This window comes from Paramisgurnus dabryanus, chromosome 1, assembly GCF_030506205.2.
Source record: "Paramisgurnus dabryanus chromosome 1, PD_genome_1.1, whole genome shotgun sequence".
In the NCBI taxonomy this organism is placed as follows: domain Eukaryota; kingdom Metazoa; phylum Chordata; class Actinopteri; order Cypriniformes; family Cobitidae; genus Paramisgurnus; species Paramisgurnus dabryanus.
The window spans coordinates 19,447,945-19,474,479 of record NC_133337.1 but is presented as its reverse complement, the minus strand read 5'-3'; the positions used below and the strand labels follow the sequence as shown (position 1 = coordinate 19,474,479).

The following is a 26,535-nucleotide window of genomic DNA, read 5'->3' as shown; positions in this document are numbered from 1 at the left end:
TTTTGGCGGTAACAATAAAAAAAGTATTTATCGTGTTTTGGAACCAAACTCTTTATATAATGAGCTTTCAACTTGTCAAGTATTGACAGATAAGGGATGCACCGTTAGATAGGCTTATGATCGGTATCAGACATTTTAGATTTTTCCCACTATCTTGATAATATCTGGAACAAAAAGCAAAACTATCGGTTTCCGTCTGTGTATCGGAAGATGCCAAACTAAATAATTGAATATTGGTATTGGAACAATTTTTTTTCTTACCTCCCTAATACTTATGGACAGTCCAGTAATGGCAAATGATCCATTAATAGCTATTAAACCCTATAAAGAAACCCAGAATTTGAGTTTAAGTCTGTTTATGAGTGTTAAAGAGTACACTTGCATAACAATGTCATCTTGTGAAGACTTAGAAAAATATGAATCTCTACTAATTTATAATTCTCTTCACGCAAAAGGACCCCACAACTTCCTGTTTCAATCAGAAATATGTTGAAATAGGAAAGTAAAGTGCACAGCAAGCTGTTTAATAGAGTTTGGTTTAAACAACATCTGGAATGCTAAACAGCTTAGTGTAGCAGTGACGAATAAAGGGCTGGTTTTGGCTGAGAGACGGTTATTATGCTCCATGCTGAGAGAATAAACATTGAATGAGCCAGAGGTAAAGACAACAAATTGGGCCGGACTTTGGACGCACACACCCACAAATGCATACAAGCTCTCTTTATCACAAGCCAATGCTTTAATATTCTCCAGTGTATCAGACAGTGCCTGTGCTGCTGGAAACTATTTCATAAATATTTTTAAGATGGCATGCTAAGGCTTCTCCTTCACTAATGTCTACAAGATGGAAGTTAGAAAAACTTCATTGGACGCCGGTTTGTAAAACAGGGTCAGTCCAGAGCAGGTGCTCGCAGTCCATGTTTACTAAATAAAGAAATGCGTGGTGTGCGAGCCATAAAAGATGGCACGGTGCCTGTTATAAACTCCCAGAGTTCAGAAGGTCACCGGCGGCATTAATCCTAAGCAGCGAGCGGTAATATATCTCCGAACCAGCCAGCTTTAAAAATAGCACGACTTTAGTTGTTGACTCTGCCAAGTGTGTGATCTAGTAGAGAGAAAACAGCTTGGATTGCCTGAGAGGGGTTTAGCTCTCAGTGTAGGTCTTGTTTCTAAACTTTAACTTTTAATGTGGTGTCCTAAGCATGCAAGACATGGAAAGGCTCACCTAGTAAATCTCTATTTGTTGTTGCCGCGCTGTTGGCTGTCATGGCTGGTTAAGTCACAGTTTACTCGGCTGTTTGAAAGCTATGTGATGAGTATTTAAGTCCTGTGTAAAATCTCCAACCTCTGGCTTTCCAGACAGACCTAACCGAGCCCATCACTGTCTATGTTAACCTCTGGCCTGTCACTTATGCAGTACATGATTCATATCTCTGTATTAGAAGTTTGATGGAGTGTTCACTGTGGTCGTGGCTTTGCTGACCTCGGCCTGTTTTTTTCGGTGTGTGTATTTGTCTTTGTGACGTGAAGCCCTTTAGCTATGACACATCAGCAGTAATGAATGCTGAGTGTGGACTGTAAGAGTTAATGGACTGTTCCTTCTCATTTAAAAGAGCAGGGCTGGAGGATCTGCTGTGATTATAGGGCTTTTTCATCTGATCAATGATGGAGAAGTCAACGTCACCCAGATCAGGGTCATATGAGGAAACAAACTTTAAGGGGCGATTTCACGGACAATCTAAACCCTGTCTGGGAAACCACCCCTATATGTGCATATAAAACATTTTCATTTATTTGCATAAAAATGTTTTGTGGATGTGTCATTTTAACTTGTTGTTATGCCACATCCCAAAAAACGGTAGTGTAGACTTTATTTGCTATAGTAAATTATAATACACAATACTTTAAAATGCGCATAAAATCTGTGTGATGGAAACCAAGCTAATGAGAATAAAAACTCCCCATAAGTCATTTGATTATGAAATGTACTACACTAAAACTCAACTTTTAGAAGTTTAATTTCATTTGTCATATCACTGTGTATATGCAGAGCTGGGATACAGATACACATAAGAATCTACATAAACATTCAAACACACAATGAGGCATCACACGAAAACTGTTTCTCTCTCACAAGCATGTAAAAACAGCTTGGGAGTTCCCATGACGGGCCGGTTTGTTGACTTCTTTGGTCCCGGGAGAGAAGCTCATGTGATTCGCTTACTGAATTGCGTAAAACTATGAGCTGACAGTGTGGGAACCGTAAGCTTGTGCATGTGTGTGTAAGGGTCATGTTAGTGCGTGCACGTGTGTACACACCTTTGATTCTCTTCTTCCTGATGGATTAAACTCTTATCCTGTCTGAGAGCGGACACTGTGCTTATATTTGTGTATGATAGAGAGAGACGGTGATGGGGAAAATGCCTTGAGGTCTTTGCTCTTATCTTCGCTTTGATCTTTGCTTCCCAGTAATCCCAAACTGTCTACATGCTGGAGGCACTTGATGTTAGGACATTACTGCTGTTATTATACATTTCTTTTTTGATTAACATTTATTATGTTAACTTTATACATTATTAATCAGTAATATATATTTATATAACAGGGCTGGTGAGTGCTTTTTTCTGATTGGTTGAGAAATTTTCCATGGGTATGCATTATTTTTTAATAAACGCACATCTGACCTGTCAAATGTCTTAAAATAACCACCAGAGCAATTTCTTAGCACCGTTGTATGAGCAGAATAATTGACTCCGGACCTTTGAATTATTTGAAAATAAGGACATCCGCAGTTTAACGGCCACATTACCACCTTGGGTGTGCATTATTTTTAATTATACCACTGGTCTGTTGAATGCTGTATTCTGATTGGCTGAGAAATGTTCCGTGGGTATACATTAATTTCTGATAACCGCACACCTAACTTGTCAAATGTCTTTAAAAGTAGGCATCAGAGCAATGTTTTTGGGAACCGTGGTATAAGAGGAATAATTGACTCTGAATTATTTGAATTATTTGAAATCCGCTACGTGTCATGCCGCATTGCACCTTGGGTGTGCATTATTTTCTTATAATTCAATGGCCGTCGTCAATTATTTCTTACTAATTTAACGGCCCATCATCAATTACTCCTTACATACTTCTTTGCAACTTTGTAAATGTTAATTTTGACTTCATATGGAAAACCTTTTCCGTTTTTGCACCTTGGTCATTTGACATTGCACACATGTAAAAATTAAATGCACATGAGCGCATTGCATTCATTAGAGATGTTGTTATAAGGTTACAGTGAAGCTTTTGGGAGCGTGTCTTGCTATCTGCTCTGTGACTTGCGTAAAGTGTGTCTAGTAGTGTACATTAAGCGAGCACATAATAATAATTAATTCGTTACATTTATATAGCGCTTTGTTACACATGTAGATCATATGTTTTTATTTTGTTTATTAGTCACACATATGAAAGGCCATATATTGATTTTGATTGGATTCATTGTGTAATTAGTCCCTGATTACTAAGAGAGTTGTTTTCGAGGCGGGTTTGTCCTTTCATTGTTTGTCTGAGGGGGAAATTACAGGAAAAAGCAAACCATGCACAAACTCATGATTACATCGCTCTGCTCCGCCTCCAGCCGATGATGCAGGAGAAACAGTGTAACAGAGTCCAGTAAGATGCTCGGTGCTCTATGATCCGAGCTTTCATTTGCACATCTTGTGATATCCATCACTTCACATTGCATGACATCACGTTCCGTGCATGAGAATCTGACTCGCATCAAAATAACCCTATCCTTCGTTGCACACACGCCAGGCTGTGATATGCATATGATGCTTGTGTGGGCTAAATGACAGAAACGTGTGGCTGAGTGCATGCACTCCATCATTAAATTCATACAGCATCCCACAATTCCTCTGCTTTGGTGCCTCCTTGTCGCCAGACACTTTCCATTTCACAAATCGACGGCGTCTGGGGATCTGCTTTTCTAATCAGCGCGTGTCCGAGTACCTTATTTATGACCTCACATCCTGGCCCTATGCCGGGCCGATCCTTCACCTTCAGCTGTGGTTTTGTCTCTTTCGCCTGTGTAAAGAACTCCTCTCTGTTATTTGTTGCCCGTCTTTTAATTATTCTGCCCGATAGGAGGCTGAGGCGCTGCTCAATGAAAGTCTTGGGATTGATGAGTCCGTCTTTCTTATCGTGGCACACTAATAGAACAGCAGTAGACCGGGCGGACCGGGGTGGTGGATGAGACCGAGAGCGTTTGCTGCTAAATTACAGTGCATGCAAACACGCGCTCGCTCACAAGTGCTTGGTTTGCTTCCCCTCCTCTTCCTGTACTTAGAGTAATTGCTTTGACCTCTGCAGTCGCACCCTTTTGAGTTGGTATAGACGTGTAGAGAGGATCATAGAGTAGAGAGTGTCCCAATAGCATACAATATTATTTTGACTCTAACTCCTGAAATTTTGAAAATAGACTGCATGACTAAGTTTTTTTTGGGGGCTATTTTGCCTTTATTTGATAAAGAGTATGTGAGCAGAGGACAGGAAAGTACAGGGGGTATGGAATCGACAAAGGACCTCGAGTCTGGATTCAAGCTTGGGGCGCCAAAAATGCATCTGCACCATACCTGTATGTCGAAACACTGCCCACTACACCATCGGCTCCAACAGACTGTATGACTTAAATCATTTTTTTTGTCATATATTATAATGATATTTGTGCGTTACGTATCTGGAACTATTCAAATACTTTTTGGGTGCATTGTATGTGTAGGTTAGCCTGTTAGTAGTAGTAGTAGTAGTAGTAGTATACTTTATTGTCCTCGAAAGGAAAATTGTTATGGACTCCACAATTGCTGCATGACCTACATAAAAAACTACATTCAATAGAGTAAAAAGGATAAAAAACAAATAATATATAAAGTACAATAAAGAGAGAAAAGTGAAGATTGACATTTGTTAAAAAGACACACAGATACAGGTACGAAAGAGTTCTTATGTGTTATGGCACATTATTGAAAAAACCTGCATATTTTCCACTTAGTGGAAAATGCTTACTGTGCGTTCACACCAGACGCAGAAGAGGCGGCAAGCGTGACTGAGTGATTTACATGTTAAGCCAATGCAGAGACACGAATAGGCATACTGTGGCAAAAACACGCGGATGGCGTGTTCCGCACGAATTGAGCGTTGCCGCGGGAAACGCACAAGTTGAAAAATCTGAACTTGGGCGGATTTTCACGCAGCGTTAACCAATCAGGAGCTTGCTCTAGTACTGACGTGATTACAGGAAGTGAGCGGAGTCGCAGAAGCCATGATGCGAATTTCCGCGTAAATGTCTCGAATGACTAGAATGAAGCGAGTAAACTCAAAATGTTCAAGCGTCCAACTCTGCACAATTTTGCCGCCTCTACCGCGTCTGGTGTGAACGCACAGTTAAGCAAGCTATCATGTGCCTTAACAATGCTATAACTCATAGCTCAATAGTCAGACAACAGTTTTTCTTATGGCACAAATGCTTGTGTTATTTGGTCTTTAGTGCCACCGCTGTTGGCTCCATCTCTTCAGTTTCAATCTCTGTGGGTTATGTGTAATTTTTCCCATCTCTGTGGTTTGTGTTGAGTATTGGAGGTGAAAGCCTCTCTTGGCCGCAAAGGCAGAAAGGCTTTAATTTAGACTTCTGAAGAGCATTAAACCTGAGGCGGTACGTAAATCTTGCCTGGCAAGAAAAGCCTGTTTCCAAATCACACATGAACCTTTAGTTTTCGTGTTTGTGCATTACTCACTTGCAGCAAGTGTGTCAGCCTCTCTGTGCTTGTGTTGTATGTGAAGGACGTGCTTCTCTCTTATATTGTGTTAGATTATAACATTACATTGACTTGAATCCTTTGCAGTGTGTTGCCAGGTTCAAACGGGGATTAGATTGCCACTTATCATTTCTCTAGTCTGCTTACTATAACTCTTGTGAAGTAAGCACATTTTCGGTTTACTAAATCACAATGATTTAGTTTATAAACCAAAAAACGATTCCTAAATCAGGTGTCTTCATTTAAGTTGCAAAAGTCTTTTTAAGACAGGTGCATCAAGACTCCGCCATGTTTGACTTAGTGTTAAAGCAAGACCTGTCAGATACTGTGATGCACAAAGTTTAATGTAGTTAAGTAATACGGCTGTGTGAATGGTAACAGAGCCCCTTCCCCAGAGGTTGTCATTTTTTAATGGTTAACGATTGGCTCTTGTTACTGGATGGCGGTCTAGAGCGGCCATATGTACCATTTGCAATTTACTCCATTTATAGCAATAGAGCTCCTACAGTTGACATAATGCAGTCTTAACTCCGCCCCTTTGGTGGGAAATTGTAGAGCGCTTGAGCACAGTAGCATTGGTATTGATAATTTTAAACCAGACTGTTTATACCTTACAAATCTTACTATTTTAACATGTTGTATAAGGGTTTTATGTTTAAAGTAACCTTGAAATGACTAGAAAGAGTTAAAATATGGAAAATATCTGAGCTGATACATGTTAAAACACATTTTAGGGATCTGTTATGTTTCATCTATTAGGTTTTCGATATACATGTGTATATATATCTATTGAATTAAAGTGCGCAGTGAACTCCTGCTGGCGCCATTCATTTCATATTCACTGCCGGCTGTCCTTGCCTGCCAGTGTGGTGGCACCCATACGGAACTGTAATATATGTGAATATATTAAATATCCCTATATGAAATATATGGTAATATAAAGTAGAAACATATATGTACATATATGTACAACCATATATGACACCTATTCGAAAATGGAACAATTTCATATATTGACATATATGTCTATCCCATACAAATATATGTCTATGTGTGCAAAAAACATACATAGACATATATGTCATCTATATAATTATTTATATATGTGACATACATGACTTCACATATATGTCTAATATATGTTGCATACATATACTTATCATATATCATAAAATAATTAAATTTGAACTGTGGTTTTTATCTATTTTTCGCATGTTTCAGACCACAGGTAGGACGTACAACCCATTCGCACAACTTAACACACAAACACAATTTATTATTTGTAATGTACCTGATGAGTCCAGTCGGGCCTCGAACCCGGGTCCTCACGTTGAAAGTCGTCCGTGCTTTCCACTGATCCACCCAGCAGTTGAATGGGAGGGGCTAACAACTTAAGCTATTTGTGTGTAACTGAAGTAGCCGCTGTTTAGCTTGTATTTTACAGTGTGTGTTTTATTATTCCTCCTGTTTTTATTTTATGCAGGGGTACACAGTGCAAATTTAACCCTAGTGCATTGTTCAAATTTAATACATCCACTAAATTAAACATCTGTAAAAATGTATCAGATTATTTTTTCACTTTTTTGCATAAATTTGTTAGTCAGTTCTGATCAAAACTACCAAATTTTTACAAAATTTCCATGATTTTAACTCTTTAATTGTCAAGTTCATAAGTGGATTTGGGGAAAATCTAAATGACAAATTTTCAATACAAAAAGTGATAGTAGACTGGATTTTTTTTTAACCTTTTTCGCAGTCTTGGGCATGTCAAATATAAAGTAAAAACATTGGCTTTTGATTATTGTTTTCTTCCTCATTTATTGTAAGTGGCTGTTTTTGCCCCATTGACTTCCATTATAACCACATTTTTTGATTGCAGAGCAATGACACCTTGTTATCATGCATTTTTGAATGTTGGTGGTTTTTCCTTTTGCAAAGAGGTCAAATTTGTCATTTTTACTGTTGATCACCATGTGGCACCATTAACCCTTTAGTAGACCTGTGCTGTGCAGAGCTTAATTTCTAGCTTGTACATTGAGTAATATGGGGGCGGATTCCCGGACAGGGATTATCTTAATCAAGGACTAGGCCTTAGTTTAATTAGGAAATATAACTAGTTTTAACAAACATGCCTTACTAAAAACATTACCTGTATGCATTTTGAGGCAAAACAAAGGGCCCTGATGTATTTTAAGATATGTCAGTGCAAGTTGTTTTCAGTTTGGACAGCTCTTAAAAATGTTTTAGTCTAGGACTAGTCTAATCCCTGTCCGGGAAACCGCCCCCATGGAGTTTAACTCCATAATAAAAGTATAGTATTGTGCCAAATGCATGCAGTTTGAAACTAGGCAGGGTTATAATGTTATGACCCTAATAATTTTTAAACAATATATTTACAGACCTATATAGGCTATGTTGTTTTAGAAATCTAGACATAAAACATATTGATATCATATGGTTGGAGCATACAGTATCATGTAAAAATCCATCTTATATGGTTGTAAAATACAAACCCATATAAGAATTCATACATATACATATTTTAAATATATGTATTTAAATACATTTTAATATGAGTATTCCATACAGGTTTAAAACATATATCTTCATATATCAAGAGTATCTATATATGTGATATTAATATATGTATTTATATACATTTTAATATGAGTATTTCATATAGGTTTAAAACATATATCTTCATATATCAAGAGTATCTATATATGTGATATTAATATATGTATTTATATACATTTTAATATGAGTATTTCATATAGGTTTAAAAAATATATCTCATATATCAAGATTATTTATATATGTGATATTCATATATGTATTTATATACATTTTAATATGAGTATTTCATATAGGTTTAAAACATATATCTTCATATATCAAGAGTATCTATATATGTGATATTAATATATGTATTTATATACATTTTAATATGAGTATTTCATATATGTTTTAAACCTATATATTCATATATCCAGAGGATCTATATATGTGATATTAATATATTGCATATATATGTAACATATATGCCAAGATCGGTTTTGATATAGGGACATATATGTCATATATTACATTTCCGTATGGGCATACACAGAATTGGTCACATGACGTCCGGACCTCTATAGCAGTGACACATCTTGTTATTATTAAATATCTTTTGTTGCATCTGAGATTCACAATCGAAGGACTGAGAGTAAGAAAGTCTCCATGTCATTTTAAATCTGTTTATGCTATTAATAAGTAAAATACGTCATGTTTTCTGGCTAGTTAACTAATGCAGTACAAGGTCATTTGTATAGCCTTCAGTGAGGTCGGGCTAAAGTAGAACAGGACAGAATGAGATTAATAAAGTTTGAAGGATTTGGTCTAACCAGCTTCGCCCCTCGCTGAGGTGCGTCTCTTTCAGGAGCACAGACTATCCATCTCTGTTACGCTCCATTTTGCTAAAGTCAGCGCTGTTTTCTAAGATGGAGTGACTAGAGATTTACTCTAATGTCCTTACTGCAGCTTATGCAAAAGTCTTCTGATTGTATAAACAATGAATGTCTTATCTTCAAGTGTATCATATATATAAAGTCAATATATTTTGAAACCGTTAGTGTACACTGCCAGAAATAATGGTCCCTAGCCGTCACAAGGACGGTAGCCTTTCAAAAAGTACACCTTGAGAGTTCAAATTTGCACTTAAGGGCGATTTATAGTCGTGCGTAGGTGCTACGCCGTAGCTACGGCATAGGCTATCCGTAGCCTGTGCGTAGCTCTGCGTAGCCTGACGCGCACCTCACAAAATTCCTAACAGCGCGTCGGCTCTACGCGGACCGCAAGCTCTGTGATTGGTCCACCAGAACCCCTCCCGTCAGGTAAAAAAACTGCGTCATAGGTATTTCCGGTTGAGACGGTGAAAACAAAGATAAGCCAAGTTGAGGAGTGATTTAACTCAAACTGCAACATAAGTCGCTGTTTATTTACTTCCATCATTGCTGGTCTTCTCAAATTATACACAACAAGTTGCTATTTCTTCTTCGTTTGTGGGTTAACTTGCTTAGCTTCTTCTTCTCTGACGACTTCTGCTGCTACTGTGGTTACACGCGTGATTACTGCCAACCAGCGGTTTCGCGTGTGTTTGCACGTCGACGCGGACGGCGACGCACAAGTATAAATGCAAACCGACGCGGAACCTACGCCGTAGCTGCTACGCCGTAGGACCTACGCACGACTATAAATCGCCCTTTAGGGTGCAAACTTTGGAAACTTTTCATGAAAATTACACGAGAATAAATGGTACCAGTGGTACCTGTGTGCAATCGGCCTTATATCAGCCACATTGCTTTCTTAATATCGGCAATCAAAAAACCCATATTACCCACAAAGGTACATATTGGTACCAAATGTATCTGTACTTTAATGGTGCACATTAGGATCTTTTAAAGGGTACTGCCCCAATGACAACTTGGGACCCTTATTTGGTCATTTGTTCTGAAGGGGTATGTTTTGAAAGCAGTTACTATACTAACCTACTGTCATCCTACTAAAAAATGTATGATTGTAGTGCTGCATATTTTAATTGGTTTCTACCCAACTCTATTGACTGTATAGAAATCACAATGAAATCTTATCATGGTTTCCCGCAGCACTTTTCAGTTCGGGTGGCCCGCCTAAGCTTGGAAACCCTACCACCTTAACTAGGTCGTTCAAAAAAATAAATTCACTGCAAAAAACCTGTCATCTCGGAGAATAGCGCGGACGCTCTTAACGCCGCAAGCGTTCACGCGCGCCACACGGCCGAAATGAGAAAGACGTGGTCAGGACCGTCACTGTATGTTTGTTACTGGATAACTAGCCAGTTGATAAAACATCTCAGAGAATGGCGCAGAAGAGCTTCACACCGCGAGCGTGCACGTGCGCCACACGGACAAAATTAGATAAAGATGTGGTCCGTCATGTCTGGAGGATAACCAGCAGCCATATCACCCTGTAGCCCAAGACAGCTTGCCCACTAAGGCTAAGCAGGGTTGAGCCTGGTCAGTACTTGGATAGGAGACCACCTGGGAAAAACCAGGTTGCTGCTGGTAGAGGTGTTAGTGAGACCAGCAGGGGGTGTTCACCCTGTGGTCTGTGTGGGTCCTAACACCCCAGTATAGTGACGGGGACACTATACTGTCAAAAAGCACCATCTTTCGGATGAGACGTTAAACCGAGGTCCTGACTCTCTGTGGTCATTAAAAATCCCAGGATGTCATTCGATAAAGAGTAGGGGTGTGCCCCGACATCATGGCCAAACTTGCCCATTGGCCTACTAATCATCCCCATATCTACTAATTGGCAATATCACACTCTCTCCTCTCCACTAATAAGCTGGTGTGTGGTGAGCGTTCTGGCGCAATATGGCTGCCGTCGCATCATCCAGGTGGATGCTGCACATTGGTGGTGGTCGAGGAGATTCCCCCATTCATATGTAAAGCGTACTGCGTACTGAGAAAAGCACTATATAAATGTAACGAATTAATTAATTAAAAATTTATAATTAATTAATAATAGCCAGTTGATAAAACACGTGTCCGTGAGAACTGTATGTGGACTTGTGTTTTGGGTTTATTTAAGCCTGTTATTGTATTAGTCTATAGTTCTTGCAAATTTAAAGTAGCCTAAGTTAGCTGGTGATTTTGTTGTTTGAGCAAACAGCTAGCTAGGTTTTATGTGCCTCTTGATTCGATATAATTGTTGAGCGTTCTGCTCACGTTATTTATGTGCATTATTTACATAATACAGTAGTTACACTCCAATAAGATAATGCAATTAATAGTGGAAAATAATCAGTTTTTACAATTTTTGCGCTATCTATCATCGTTTGCTAGACGTTACACTGCAACATCTGCTTCAGTTTGTGTTTATTAACCCTTTAGTTTCACTTCATCACGCAGCTATTCTTGTTAGAGGTAAGAACATTTAATTCATTAATAATCTAGTATGTGTTCATTTTCTGTCATAGTTTCTTTTAAAATTAAGTTTTATTTGAGTGTTTTAAATAAAAATATTAAAATGTTCATCATGACGTGTACTTTGTTTGCCATGCCCCCCGGCCCCAACACCCCCGCCCAACCCTAGCACCTTAACTAAAAAAAATTCTGTTGGAAACCCTGCTTATAAATATCAAAAACGGCTTTCAACTCAAATTATTATGTTTTTTTCTGATGGTTAAATGGTCACATGAGCACAGCAGGTGTAAAACCTCAAAATTCTGCAGTGACCTGATTTGGTAGTGAAGCACTATTTCAGGCCCACAAATAAAGTACTGTTTTCAGTGTATATATATTTAATTATTTGCCTTTATAAATCATCTCATTATTTCTGAGCATGTAGACGTGACTGTTTTAAAATATACATACTGTCACAACAAATCATCATTCAGTTTGCTGAAGAGTGGAAATGTAATATATATTCATTATGACTTTTTAATTTTTAGCTTGGTATGTCCCCTGCGATACATCTTTTTGACATGCATCATTCCTTTCTGAATGCCATCATTTCTGGCATGTGTGAAGTGTGTTTGTGGACGTCTTGTTGATTCCCTGGAGGCTCCAGCAGAGAAAGTGAACAATATTTGTTTGTTTTTTTATTTGAGTAAAATATCAATGGACATTCATGGAGGTCTGAGACCTCTAAGAAGCTTTTTAAGGCTAAAGGGATTAATGGTCCCCACTGCTAATGCAAATTACTTTGGCAAAAATAAAAGAGTTTGCACAAATTAGGCTGTTCTGGTCTCTGGCCTCAGGATGCCTGGATGAAGGTGGCCGGATTGCTTTGTGAGGTGGAAATTGAATTAACGTGTCTATGCATTGGAGTTTACATTGTGTGAGACGACACAGTGCTACGGGTTTGTGTGTGCTTTGTATTGCGACCAAAAATGAGGGCGCTTTGATAAAATTTGACATTCTTAATTCTAAATATGTAAGTCACAAAATTTGTGCAAATGAAAACACTAAAATGCACCTTAAACCTTATAGACAAATGCAGGGTTTGTTTAAGCATAAACATTATGTGTATATGACTTTACCCTTGCCGTCAACACATGAGTTAGATCATGTGAAAAGCTGTCATCGCTGTATGTACTGTACTTGTATGCCAACATATGCATGTCCTTGAGACTAAGTCAGAGCGCATAAACAACAATACTCTGAGGAGTATAGATGTTAAAAATAGTCTTTTTGCATGTCATTGCTGTACAAGACCACACAGACGGCAGAATTCATAAAGCAACAGATGGATCATATTGAAAGACACATGGATGAGAAGACACAGAGTCAAAGTATATAGATGGGACCCTTCAGGGGCTTGTGGTCCTCCAACTATAACATCACAGCTGACCTGCTTTGTCTCCATGTGTTCAGGGGTCATGGATGGAGATGTGGGACCACAGAAATGAACGAGATGCATTACAGCAAGTGGAGATAATGTCTACAGTCAGTTAGATAACACTTTATTTAAAGGCACAGTATGGAAGATTTGTAGAGTGTTAGGTATTTTGTTTACATGTCTACTTGCATTATCCTAAAGCTGCATTCAGACTAGCAGCGACTAGCAGAGCGACGCGATCTCATTGATTTCAATGGAACACGAGCGACAATGACTGTTGTCGACTGATTGGGGCGTGTCCAGTTGTGCGTCAAAGTTGAGAAATGTTTAACTTTATCCAAATTAAGAGCGACTTTCGGGAGTTCACGTCATCCGTCTCTCGTTAGTTACTGGAATGGACGGTACTCATTTGTTTATGACAACCAGATTTAGAAACTTTTCGTTGAAAGAGATGAGCAACACATAGTGACAAAGTCGCTTATAATGTGAATGTACCTTAAATGTTTTTAACAATGTTTAAATCGCAGGTTTAAAAAGCATTTTACCCCCTGTTTTTAGAGGTATAGAAAATATTGATATATTTGAAAATTGCGATATTTTGTTTGGCAATACTGTGTTGATTCTTAAAATAACACGCAATATCGATTCATTTTTTCTTCTAAATCATACGTTCACAAAGATTCATGACAGTTGTTTTGTTTGCAGTTTACATCCCTACCATTAGATAGCATTCTTCATAAAGAGTAACTAAACCCGAAACCAACTTTTTTTAGTAAATGATCTGTAAGAATGAGGCTTTATTAGTGCTGTTCATTGATTTTAGTAACTTTTTTGACATTTGGATATAAAGTGTTTCAATACTACAATATATGGTGTAAAAACGTCTGATTGCTGCCCTCTTCAGGTTGAATGGTGGCTACTGCAGTAGAATTTTCCTATTGGATGTTGGGTTCAAAAAATGCCTCGTGACGGACGCAGGTTCAAGCTCACCACGCCCTTGTTACTATCTTACCACACACTTCAAACAAGCTTAGTTCGTTCCCTCTATCTTCGTTGGGATCTGCCCACTTTTCTTGCATTTTTTCAAATATTGCCAGTGGGTGGAGTCAGGCTCTGACCATGGGTTTAGTTACGCTCTAAAACTGAACTTAACTCTTTCCCCACCAGAGAAAACGCTGCCATGCCAATGATGAGTTTTTCATTTCATTTTCTGGAAGGCAATACACTTTTGTGAAAATCATATAAAATGCTGCCCGCTGGCTGGCAACTTTTTTTTTAAAACACTGGCGTGGAAAGAGTTAAAGGTTTGTATATGGTGGTGTGTTCTCAATGACAACTTTTCTAAAAGTATATCCTATTAAATTCCTGAAAATAGGAAATATCCTAAATATATTGACTTTGATACCAATGTATCGTGATGTGTATTGCAAACTGTATTTAATTACGTTAAACATCAAGATGTTTTGTGAGACCTGTCAGACTGATTTCCAGTCAGCAGTGGTGGTAAAGACTCCCATCCTTCAACACTTCTTCACAGAGTCATCAAGCTGCATCTTTTTTTTTTTTGGTGACCTGTAGATGTAAAAATGACATTGTTTACAGTGTATGGGCTTTTGTTTTTATCAAGGGTCATTTACGTCTAAAGCACGTCGCACACCGGACGCGCAGCTCAGCGCAACGTCGCGTCTAGGGCAACTCGGGGGTATCGTTCAGCGAAAGTGCACATTAAACAACTTGAGCTTGGTCAGATAGCGTCTACTTCAAAATGCAAAATAATAGACGTTAGCAGCCAATGTTAATGATTTGGGACAAATTTGATGTCCGCACCGGTGTGCATATATATATATATATATATATATATATATATATATATATATATATATATATATATGCACATATATATATGCACACCGGTGCGGACATCAAATTTGTCCCAAATCAACCCCTTAATAGTTGCATGAAATTATGATATACTTGCATTTTTTTGGTAGATAAAGAAAACATTTAAGTTTTTAATTTGGTAATAAGTAAAAAACCTGTCAATAAACCAATTAGTTTCACTGTTTACTTTGCAAAGACAACCGAATTCAAATGAAGTACAAACTATATGAGATGAAGATATCGGTAAATGCAAATTGAATCTGCTTTGTAACATTCCCTGGGGTTTTGCAAAGTTCCTCTTCAGTTGTTTGTCTTTCAAAGAGTAACGTTTTTAATTGTTATTCTCATCAGATTCTTCTCCAAGCGTTTCTCTCCAAAGTGTTTTTAAAGCCTGTCAGTCAGGCATCTGCTGTGGTATCAGTGTTTCTTATGTTTGTTCTGTGTGTGTGTGTGTTTCATCATGTTTCATGTTTTGGCTCTTTGCCGTGATTGGCTTCGGGTTTGAAAGCTGTTGTCATATTTTCAGCTGGGGAATGTTTAGCAGTCTGCTGCCAGATTCCTGACGGTCAGGGTTTGGTGGGCGATTCTGTGGATTTTTAAAAGTGAGTTTGTCAGCACTGCTGTGTCATAAACACGATTCATTGTTGTCATCCTGAAGTGAGCGCCCACTTCGGATTCATGCCCTTTTGATTCTGGTGTGTGTGTGTTTTTCTTTGGTTTCACGAGTGCATCTTGTCATGAGAAGAGTGTATTTATGAAACTTCATACTTGTTCAACCTGCTCCTTCAAGAACTTCGGTGACTCCTTACTCACTTGAAAAATACGTCTAGACTTGTTTATACGTGTGAGTTAATGTGTGCCGTCGTTGGCCGGGGAATTTAACTGAAAGAAGAGATCTATAAATGTTCACCTATATTTATATCCCTCTGGTAGAGTGTTAAATTAGGAAAGATCTCTGCATTCTTTTCATGTCCTGTCTGGTGATTGAACGCTGGCTGCCGACTGTTAAAATAGGCCGGGATGGTTGTAGATCAGGCGTTGGAGTCAGGTGCAGAGATGTGAAGAATCGAGGCGCTGTGACATGACAGGCGCATGTCGCAGGAACCAAATCTTATTGTTATTCTGAGGTTTGTGTGCGACAAGACAGCTGGGCTTGTTTAGACGTGCAGGTTTGACTTGCTTCTCATATTGCGCATCTTGCATCAGCATCCTTGACTTTTTTCTGTTTATTTACATAATATTTTGTATTTCAGAGGGCAAATAAGGAAATATCTGAATTCTGAATGATAAGTGATTATGAGATTGTGGCTGTCTTTGGACAGGTGCCCTCTAGTGGGGCAGTGATAATGTTAAGAGGCAATGTTGTATGCTGCCTATATATTCAACAACACTTACCATAAGCTCTGTTGCATTTACAAATGTGCAACTTGTGTCGAGACACACAGGAGAGAGCAGTTGTATGCTAAGAACATAAATAACTCCTCAAACTCACTGTAGGTTTTATGCCTCACATGAAAAAATACTGTAGTAAAAATTTGTTGTGGTAAAGTTAGGGTTGTGCCAATAGACGATGCTATTGCATGCTTATGGCATTTCCTCTGACTTGAGAGGTTGGTAGGGGCACAGGGGTTTAAAACCAGTATTCACTCCCTTGCATGAAGTCTGATTTAGGGCTGCGTAATGATTAATCGCGCCTGATTGTTTGCAAAATAAGTTTTTGTTTCCATCACATATGTGTGTGTTGTGTGTTTAATAATTATGTATAAATAAATACACACACACATAGATATTTTAAGTATTTACGTGTGTGTGTGTGTGTGTGTATATATATATATGTACAAAAACTTTTATTCTGCAAACGATTAGTCGCGATTAATCATAATGCAGCCCTAGTCTGATTAATAGCATCCTGGGTTTGCAGTCATCAAGGTTTGTCCAGCTGCCCTTAGAGTAACTCAGCATATATTTTGTCCACCAGTCAAGTGGCTTGTCACAATTGAGTAAAAATGTAACAAATAAATAAACAAATGAGTAAACTATTGCCCGCCCCCTGATTCGATCAGGAAATCGCAATCTCACAGGCTGATGATAGTGCGATCGCACTATGGGGCATATTGTGATGTGTATCTTGTTGTTAAATTTCAGCAGATTTGTCATTGATGACCTGTATTAGTACACTAGCATGCACACAGCTCAGTCCTGCAGATCTGCGCAGCTGTTTGATGCGGGACAGACAGTCCAGAACATGAAATTAGACTACTTCAGATGAGTCATTTTAGAGAGGACTGCTATGGCAGAGTCTTATCTGGCTGTGCTGTACATTTGTCTCAATGTCTTATTCATAGAAAGAACAGGCCGACTCGTCCCCTTTCTCTACACCACACACTGCAAGCTCTGCCATATGTATGCCTGAGGGCGAATGAAAGGGGAATTTTTCTTATTGCTAAACAGAGACCATCTCTGTACTCTTATAGCAGAAGTTGCTCTGTAAGCTCCTGTCTCCTAACCAGGTGCTATGCAGCAGTGGGAATAATGATAAGAAATAGTTTTCACCTTTATCTGGGTTTGTCTCTATCAGTTTGCAGCGGTGATGAGGCATATTGCTTTTTCTTAAGTGCTCTGATTGGCCAAGATTTCTCATTTGCTTTTGTGCACTTGTGTATTTTGGTGAAGGTAAAAATTATTTATTAGTAGATTAGTAGTGTAAGTTACAAACGTTTTTTTTTTTTTGTATTTGTTGAATATTTGCCTATACGTGTGTGCAGAAGACAAATCTGTGCTGTTTAACAGTGTGTGAGTCGGTCCACACCCATATTTACAACCCTGTAAACTTACACTTACACAACCCTGTCTTTCATATGCATGTGTGAGGTGTCTGCAAACGGAAATTCACTGTTAAAAATAAAAGCAATCCTTTAAAAGAAAGATTTTTGCTTCTATAGAGAACCATTCAGTCAAAGGATATTAAAATATTAAAAGCTTTATATCATCTATGGAAACTTTATTTACTAGAAAGACCAAGGCTGCACGATATTAAAAGAAAAATGCAATAAGTTATGTAAGGTACGCTATGCAATATGTTAGTTTTAAGTTTGTAAAATCTAATTCAATCTTAATTATATATCCAACATACCGTACAATGTTTCACATTCTTTCTGGATAACGGAAAGCATCACTTTTTTGTATCACCAGTCTCTATCAACCTACAACTTTTTGATGTATTAAAATCAGTTATTGCAAACCTTTGCAGTACACATTTGCATTATTTCTGATTAACTGAGTATATCTTGCAGCCCTACAAAGAACAGTTTGTGTACCAGAAAGGTTCTGCAGATGTTAAAGGTTCTTTATGAAATCATTCAGCCAAAAATAGTTTTTCTCTGAGTCTATGAGTATGGGAGGAGCAAAGTTTATTATTTCAGGAACACATGACTTTAGGTGTTACTGGATTAAGAAGTCTAAGGTGCATGTACACTAAGGTTTTTTTCCTACGTTGGGCATACGTTAAAGCTTTGTGCTTTTAAAATACACCATCAGTTGGTGTTCAACGTTTTTTCAGAGCTGAGCAGCACCCAAGAGTTGAAAAATTTTCAACTTTGGTTGAAACGCTCAGCTCTTTAATGGGCGGCTAAGTGAAAAGTGACGGTAGCGGTGGAGGATGGGTGGGACTAAACTCTGCGCATCAGAACAAAAGCAACCAAAGCGCTTAGCTGAGGAAATGCTGGCAAACAACCACAGATGGCGTTAGGGCTGCCTAATTATTAGAAAAATTAATCAAGATTACAATTACAGGTAAAACAATTACATCATCGCCACAAGTCTCAATTAAATGAAATTATGCATTTCGGCAGTATGTTTGTGCACCAAACACAGTGATGAATCAGAGATTTTAAAATCTATAAGTTTGTCCATTTGTTTTGGATTTTTATAAACAACATAACTCCCATAATTATTTATTAACATTTATAATGTAGTTTTGGATGTTTACAATTTACCGTGCAGCTACTTCACATGAAGTTATAAAACAAAATCTTAAAACTTTATTGTAAAATCTGTTAATCTGCACTAATAATCGCAATTACAATATCAAGGTGAATAGTCAACAATTATGATTTTTGTCATAACCGTGCCCTGGTTTGCATCCGCATGGTGTTTTTAGCTGCGTTTAAACGCTTTGTTTTATACTTCCCCTTAAAGGATCTGTGGAAAACTTGTAGAAAGCTGAGAGATATTTCACTTTTCATGGTGTTGGCAAAGCTGTAGATGACAGTCGAGGCTACCGTAGGCTGTTTTGGCCCAGAATGTGCAGAAGAAATAGTTACTTCAGGATTTGTGTTGTCACTTCAGTGTTAAATGTTCTTCATGGCTTCCGTCTGACATTGTTGAGCTGTTGGTGACTAATTTGTAACTGAAAACTTAGTGTTTTTAAAATACCACTTTAGTTCTTTTATTTATTTATGCTTACTTTTCCCATTTTCAGATAAAACAAAAATGAATGTGTTTGTATTTCCCAGGCCAATCACAGGAGCACAGGTCTGATTATATGCGTCCGCTACAGTCTGAAAGTTTATTTGAGTGACATTACAAGCGTTCATGATAAAATGTTCAGATAAATTGCATAAGCAGATCCGTAGCCTTAGCCATCCTTATAGATTTCCCAGGGATGGTCATCAGATACGATTATACTTGAAACATAATTTGATGATAATGACACTCAGTGTGTTGTGATGAAATCACTTTATCACTGAAATAACAGAACCGCTGTTACCACCAGCCCACAGTTTGCTCCAATTTTCCGTAATCGCTCCGATGAAACGGTCAAATAAAAGATTGTATCAGTTATGAAATGCAAATGTTATTTCTCTCCAAATCTCGAATGCAAAAGTGCATTCGAAGATGAAAGCAAAGCAAAGCGAACGCATGTGAAATTACCGTTATTAGTGTATTTCTGATATTTGGAGAGCCAGTGTTGTGTTTTTCAGTGTTTTGTTCCTCAAGGTTTTAAACGAATCTGCCTGCGTTTGCAGAGACCTGCAATTTGCAGAAGCGTTCGTGATGGAATGAATGAAGTAAACGGTCTGAGCTCTGCGGTGCTGTTAACCTTGTTACCCGGCAGCGACCTCCCTCGTGAGCCCGCCGGAGGAGCAGAGTAATTGAAATGTGCCCGGCTTCTGAATGAACACATTTATTCTCACGTGCTGCTCATTAATCCACTGTAAACACAGAACAGGAGACCTCTTATGTCTGTTAAATCGCCCTGAATGAGAGAAACACTGGATCTGCCTGTGAACACCAGCATGACAGCGCAAAACTAAATCACTCTTCTTCTTACAGTCAGTAAGGTCTCGATGCTTGAAGTATGTGCCTTTAGTCGACAGATGCGCCATTTTTTTATATTTTTCTTTTCCAGTCTGGCTGTCATAACATGCATTTAATTTGTTGTTTACACCGAAATTAGTTTCTGGTGTGTCTCAACTCTACTAAATTATTCATTTTCTAACTTTGTAGATACGGTTGCAACAAAAATGTATATAGCTCTGTAAGATTTATTGCATTTATCAACATTTTGCAAATGTGCGTATCACATCATGCATACAGCAATGGTTTGCAATTACTGAATGATTTTAGTACTTAAAAAGTTATATATAGTCAAATATTTAGATCATATTATACATCTATTGCATCATTTAGCAATATTTCCATTTCTACGAGTTTGTTCTTGTAATAATGGATTTCTGGTAAAAGCAATGTTGAACACATACTGCAGTTATTTGTCTATTTTACCATTGTTGACATCCAGCATAAAAGCACCCAGCCAACTGTGTTAGTAGATTTTCTAGTGGACCGTCTGCATCGCAAGAGTTTGTGTCAGAACACGATCATTTGTTTCTACCTCCTGTGTATCATAGGATGAGATTTTGTGGTAAAGCTGGAGGTAGATGTTCAGTGCCGCGGCTGGCCCAATAAATCAATCACATGTACTGCACTCCAGTGAGCCGTCTGGATGTCTGCTGCTGCTAAGGCTACGTCCTAACCCTCATTAGTGAGCACTCTACGCTAGCAGGCTCTCCCCTCTTGCGAGCATGTGATCACATTGAGTCGAGTCTGATGTATGGTTACAGATGGATGTTGCTATGAGAACTTATATCATTGTTCATTTTTACAGACTAGGGGTGTAAATTGGACATCTCCTCATGATACGGTGTGATATTGTTTTTCTCGCCAGTGATACGATGTTTGGATAACAAAGTGCTTTTGGCTGGATACTGAAGTGTGCACTTGATGGACACACTACTATGCCAGGAGGCCATGGGAGAGGATTTTTGATGGAGATGATTGACGCGATCATCATATATATGTCATGGTAGCTGTGCAACATCAGACTTAATGAGCGTTACTGAACGTGTGTGCGCACTGGGGCTTTTTAAATTACACCCTGAAGCAAATAAATGTTAATCTCAACCCTCTGAGATGTTTTCTGCTTGTTTTTAGAGAATCTATTGGAATAATCTCACATTTATTAATAATAAATGATTCCCAATGTACAATCAGTAATCTTTATAATCAACATGATATCTAAATTGACCCTATTTCATGTTCCTGGAATGGCCAGTTTTCATTATCAATCCATTACTGATAAAATTTTTATTTATTATGGCTCATTTCACATACTTATAATGGTTAACCCAGGGTAATTATTAACTTAAGTTTGTCCAGGTTTGTCTTTCTACGGTAGTTTCCTTACGTCACACTGTACATTTGCCTTGGATTAACTCGTTGGTAAAATTGTGAAGGCAGTTTCACATTGACTTTAAATGTCGTGCTGTGATTTACTGGTTTATTATATGCACAGGTGGTCTCCTCAGCGCTTTTCATATCTGAAAATCATGATGTATGAATTCAGTGATGCTAAACAAAGATCTGCCCTTGCTGATGATGATTCGATGAGATGCGCTTTCACGACAGCCAATCACATGGTGTGCTGCATCATATTCATCACAGTCTCCTTGTGAACATAGAGAGAGGAAATGCAGTGTAGTCATTGTTTTTAAAGGGTTGTGTTGTGGAAATCAGAGAGAGAGCGAGAGCTACTAATATACTTTATTATACTATACTATACTATGTTTCTACTATAGGGTATTAGGGGTGGCATGGTTCATGAAAAAAATCTGAACCGTTCGGTTTGCTTGTCTTGGTTCGGAGCGTGTGTGCGTCGCACAGTTCGATGGTTCATGGCATGCGCAATTTAGCCTCGTGCCCTGTATGTGACCTCAGATAGCGTGTTTCCCTTTCTCACATTGCGCAAGAGAGAACTGGAAAATAAAACCAAATAAATTTTTGTGTTGCTTATTGGTAGAGCAATGCGTTAACTACTGATAAAATGTATAGCTTCAATGTAGTGTAAATCTGCATCTGTTAAATGCATGAATGCAAAATAAAAATGTGGTAGCAAGAAACATTGGTCCCAAATAAAGTACTATAAACTATGCACTAATAGTAGGCATAGCATCAATTGGGCCCTATGAAATTGGTTAATTTATTTCCAAATTCCGTTTTTTCACCTTAAATTCTGTTTTTTTTCCTTAAATTCCGTTTTTTCCCGTTTATATATCTGAATTCTGTTGTATTTTTTCGTTAAAATTATTTGGGATTTCATTTTATTCTCTTTTAATTTTTCTGGATTCTGTAAATTGAAAAAAATTAATTAATCAGAATGATTACATTTATTATATAATTCAAAAACCGTTTATTAATGGTTTGCATCAAAGGTACATTTTGGTAGTGTTTTAATACTTATCGATTTTCATAAAATCCAACACTATATCTTGTAGTCAGACAAAGAAACAGTACAGAGAAAAACAGAAATAAAAAACTGCTTGATGGCCATTAAAATACATTAGAGCCAGCCTCTGGATACAACTGTGTATGTGTGGAGGGTTTTAATTTTTTATTTCTCAGTTTTTTGAGATTTCTGAGACTTTGTGGTCTCAGATTGTCTCTTCCATTCAGAATGAATATTTATGTTGATGATGCATAATCACGTGACAGTGTTGCGTCCTGTGCAAACAGTGAAATGTTTTCACACATTTCTGTCATTTTATTTGCCGGTTAAATATACCACAGCAACAAACTGATATATTTGCAAATAAGTTATAATGGCTTTTAAAAAATAATTTATACAAAATTTACCAAATTCCGCACTATAGGGTCAATTCCGTTTTCCTGTCTCTATTCCGTGATTCTGTTCATGTTTTCTGCATCGTGGAAATCAGGGCCCTACTTTTATCTCAACTGAAAATGTTTTTTACTTACCCGATTATAAGTGGTTTCCCAGACAAGGTTAAAAGAAGTCAAATGCTAACACAATGTGCGTCAGTATAAAATAAGCTAAATATACTTTTGATGTCCGTGTTACCTTTGCCCAACATGACCTCAAACTATCAGAGTGAAATGTAATCTCCGCAGGTTAACTTTGCTTGCACAGCGTCTGTAGATCCTCCTGTTTTCTGCTATGTAAGCAAACCTGCGATCATTTAGTGTCCATTATTAAACACTTCAGGGTTTTTTTGGTTGAATAAGTGCACCATCCAGGTACTTGAAGTTCACTTCTATTTGAAAAATAGTGTAAAATAGTAAGTGCACTGTAAGAAAAAATGTCAAAATACAATATGTACCCCTGCTGTCACTGGCGCTGTATCATTATACAGATTGCAGCTTTGCACCTAAAAACATATTATTTAACTTATAACGTATTACAATTACTTAAAGTTGACTTAAATACCTTAAAGATACATATTAGTACCAAATGTACCCAATGGTACATATTAGGGCCTTTTTAAGTGGTGCGCCAGTGACAGCTGGGGTACATATTTTGACAGTTTTTTTTTCTTACAGTGTTTGGGATCACACGTGTGTGTGTGTGTGTGTGTGTGTGTGTGTGTGTGTGTGTGTGTGTGTGTGTGTGTGTGTGTGTGTGTGTGTGTATGTGTTGAATGATCTCAGCTCTGGTCAAAACAGCTTCTCTACAGGAGCACCAAACAAACATCACTCTGATAACAGGCTCTCTCTCACGAACACGACATGATCTCCTGACCAGCACTAGTGTAAGACTGATAGATCCTGTCTGTATATCGCTCTGTCTGCCTGACTTGTGAGGGAAGTGAAAAAGCGTGCGTCATACTACAGTAGCTGAAGTCATTATTATGATTCATTAATGACAGCGGGGCAGATCTTACGAATCACAAAGTTGACTAATGCTTTGACCAAATTCACAGAGTTGGGTGTTGGCTCACTTGGAACCAAAATCACACTGCCATGACTGCGCAGATCCCATTCCACCAGTTTGGCAGAGGAAATGAAAGATATTCCTCTGTGAACCTATCTGATGTTTCATCAACATCCAGGAATAAACCTTAAAGGATTGGTTCACTCCAAAATGAAAATTAACCCATAATTGACTCACCCTCAAGTCATCCTGTAGGTGTATGTGACTCTTTTCTTACTGGCAAACACAGAGTTATATTAAATAAGTAAGCAATAAGGTACAAGAGGCTGTGCTGTATCGTGAATAAGTCGTGCCTGCAACCCCTTCAGCCGTTACTTATTCACGATACAGCACTTGCCTCAAGTACCTTATTGCTTTTATAAAACGTTTACCACACAATATTAAAGTAAAACAAATATTAATGCAACTTTCATGAAGTTAAATCAATAAAAAGCATTCTTTCCGCTAGAACAATAGTCCCTGACCATGAACAAAAATGTGTTCCAATGTGTAACATGCATGAAAGCTTAAATAAAAACAACAAACTGATACATGTGGTTGCTAAGGGTGCAGTGATAAACAGAACCGTTGGGTAAAGTGGTCATAGCAGTGTGTAGTATCATGAATAAAGCACACCTATTGACCAATCAGAATCAAGGATTGGAACTAACCGTTTATAATATCCTATATAATGACATTGGATTCCTTACATTTTATATAGCGCTTTTCTCAGTACTCAAAGGGCTTTACATATGAACGGGGGAATCTCCTCAACCACCACCAATGTGCAGCATCCACCTGGATAGTGCCCCATTTTTAAAGCCATCCATCCTTTAATCAAAAACTAATTATCAAATATCTTCTGAAATGAAGTGATGGGTTTTTTGTAAGGAAAGTATTTATATTTAAACTAAACTCTCTTGTGAACAATCATATGGTCGGTGTCATAAGCCGGTTATTGTAGTTTACAGTATAAGGTTTGAAATCTGTGATGTTTAAGTTTTTCATTTTAATACATTAGTTACATTTTACAATTTTTGTAATAATGGATTTAGGACAAAAGGTTGTATTATTAATTCAAATGCTTTTATATTCAACTGAATCATAATATACAAATATTGTCTATATTTCAACATTGTTTTCAGTAAGCAATGTTTTTTGCTTTTGCATAACATTGCATCCAAGGCCAGAGGAGTACAAACTTTTTTACGCAGTTGAACTTGCCTGTCTCTGAACTTGCCAGTAATCAGTTGTTCAATTAGATTTGAATCACAGGGACACTCCACTTTTTTGAAAATATGCAAATTTTCCAGCTCCCCTAGAGTTAAACATTTGATCTTTACAGTTTTTAAATCCATTCAGCCGATATCCGGGTCTGGCACGTACACTTTTAGCATAGCTTAGCATAATCTATTGAATCTGATTAGACCATTAGCATCGTGCTCAAAAATAACCAGAGTTTCAATATTTTTACTATTTTAAACTTGACTCTTCTGTAGTTACATCGTGTACTAAGGCGCAATGATATTACACACCACCTGAAAATACTCCCCTTGGTAACTTTCAATAGACTTTTTTGGGTACTGCGTGATATCATTGCGCCTCCTGCAGCCATGGTACAGCAGCAAAGTCCTCGATTATTACGCCAGAATGAGAGTATAGTTCATAGCCATATCTGCAACTTTTAATTTTCCGTCGGTCTTCGTACACGATGTAACTACAGAAAAGTCAAGTTTTAAATAGAAAAAATATCAAACCTCTGTTCATTGATGCTAATGGTCTAATCAGATTTAATGGATTATGCTAAGCTATGCTAAAAGTGGTACCGCCAGACCAGACCACGGAGATCAGCTGAATGGATTCCAAAACTGTAAAAATCAAAAAGGGGATTTAATAACTCTAGGGGAGCTGAAAAATTAGCCTATTTTCCAAAAAAAGTGGAGTGGCCCTTTAAAATGACATATTTATCATCTTTTCTGTGATTACAGGTTATGCCCACTAGAGGGCATTGCTTGCCCATTTCCATTTGTCATCGAATCACAGAAATTAGTATCATATTTATATTTAGACATCAGTATGCTATATTTAATCTTTCCATGAGGCAGTCTGTGTGGGATTCTGTATGGAAGTGAAGACCGATGAAACCCTGTGCTCACATTGCTCACATTATTATTATTATTATTATTACACACATACCTGTGGCCATAAGGGTTAAAA

General features: G+C 37.8%; 1 protein-coding gene across 22 annotated transcripts in view; it reads left to right on the top strand.

Moving 5' to 3' along the window:
• Positions 1 to 26,535, top strand: part of plekha5 (pleckstrin homology domain containing, family A member 5) — a 135,645-nt gene that overhangs the window by 24,707 nt on the left and 84,403 nt on the right. The gene's annotated exons all lie outside the window — the stretch shown is intronic.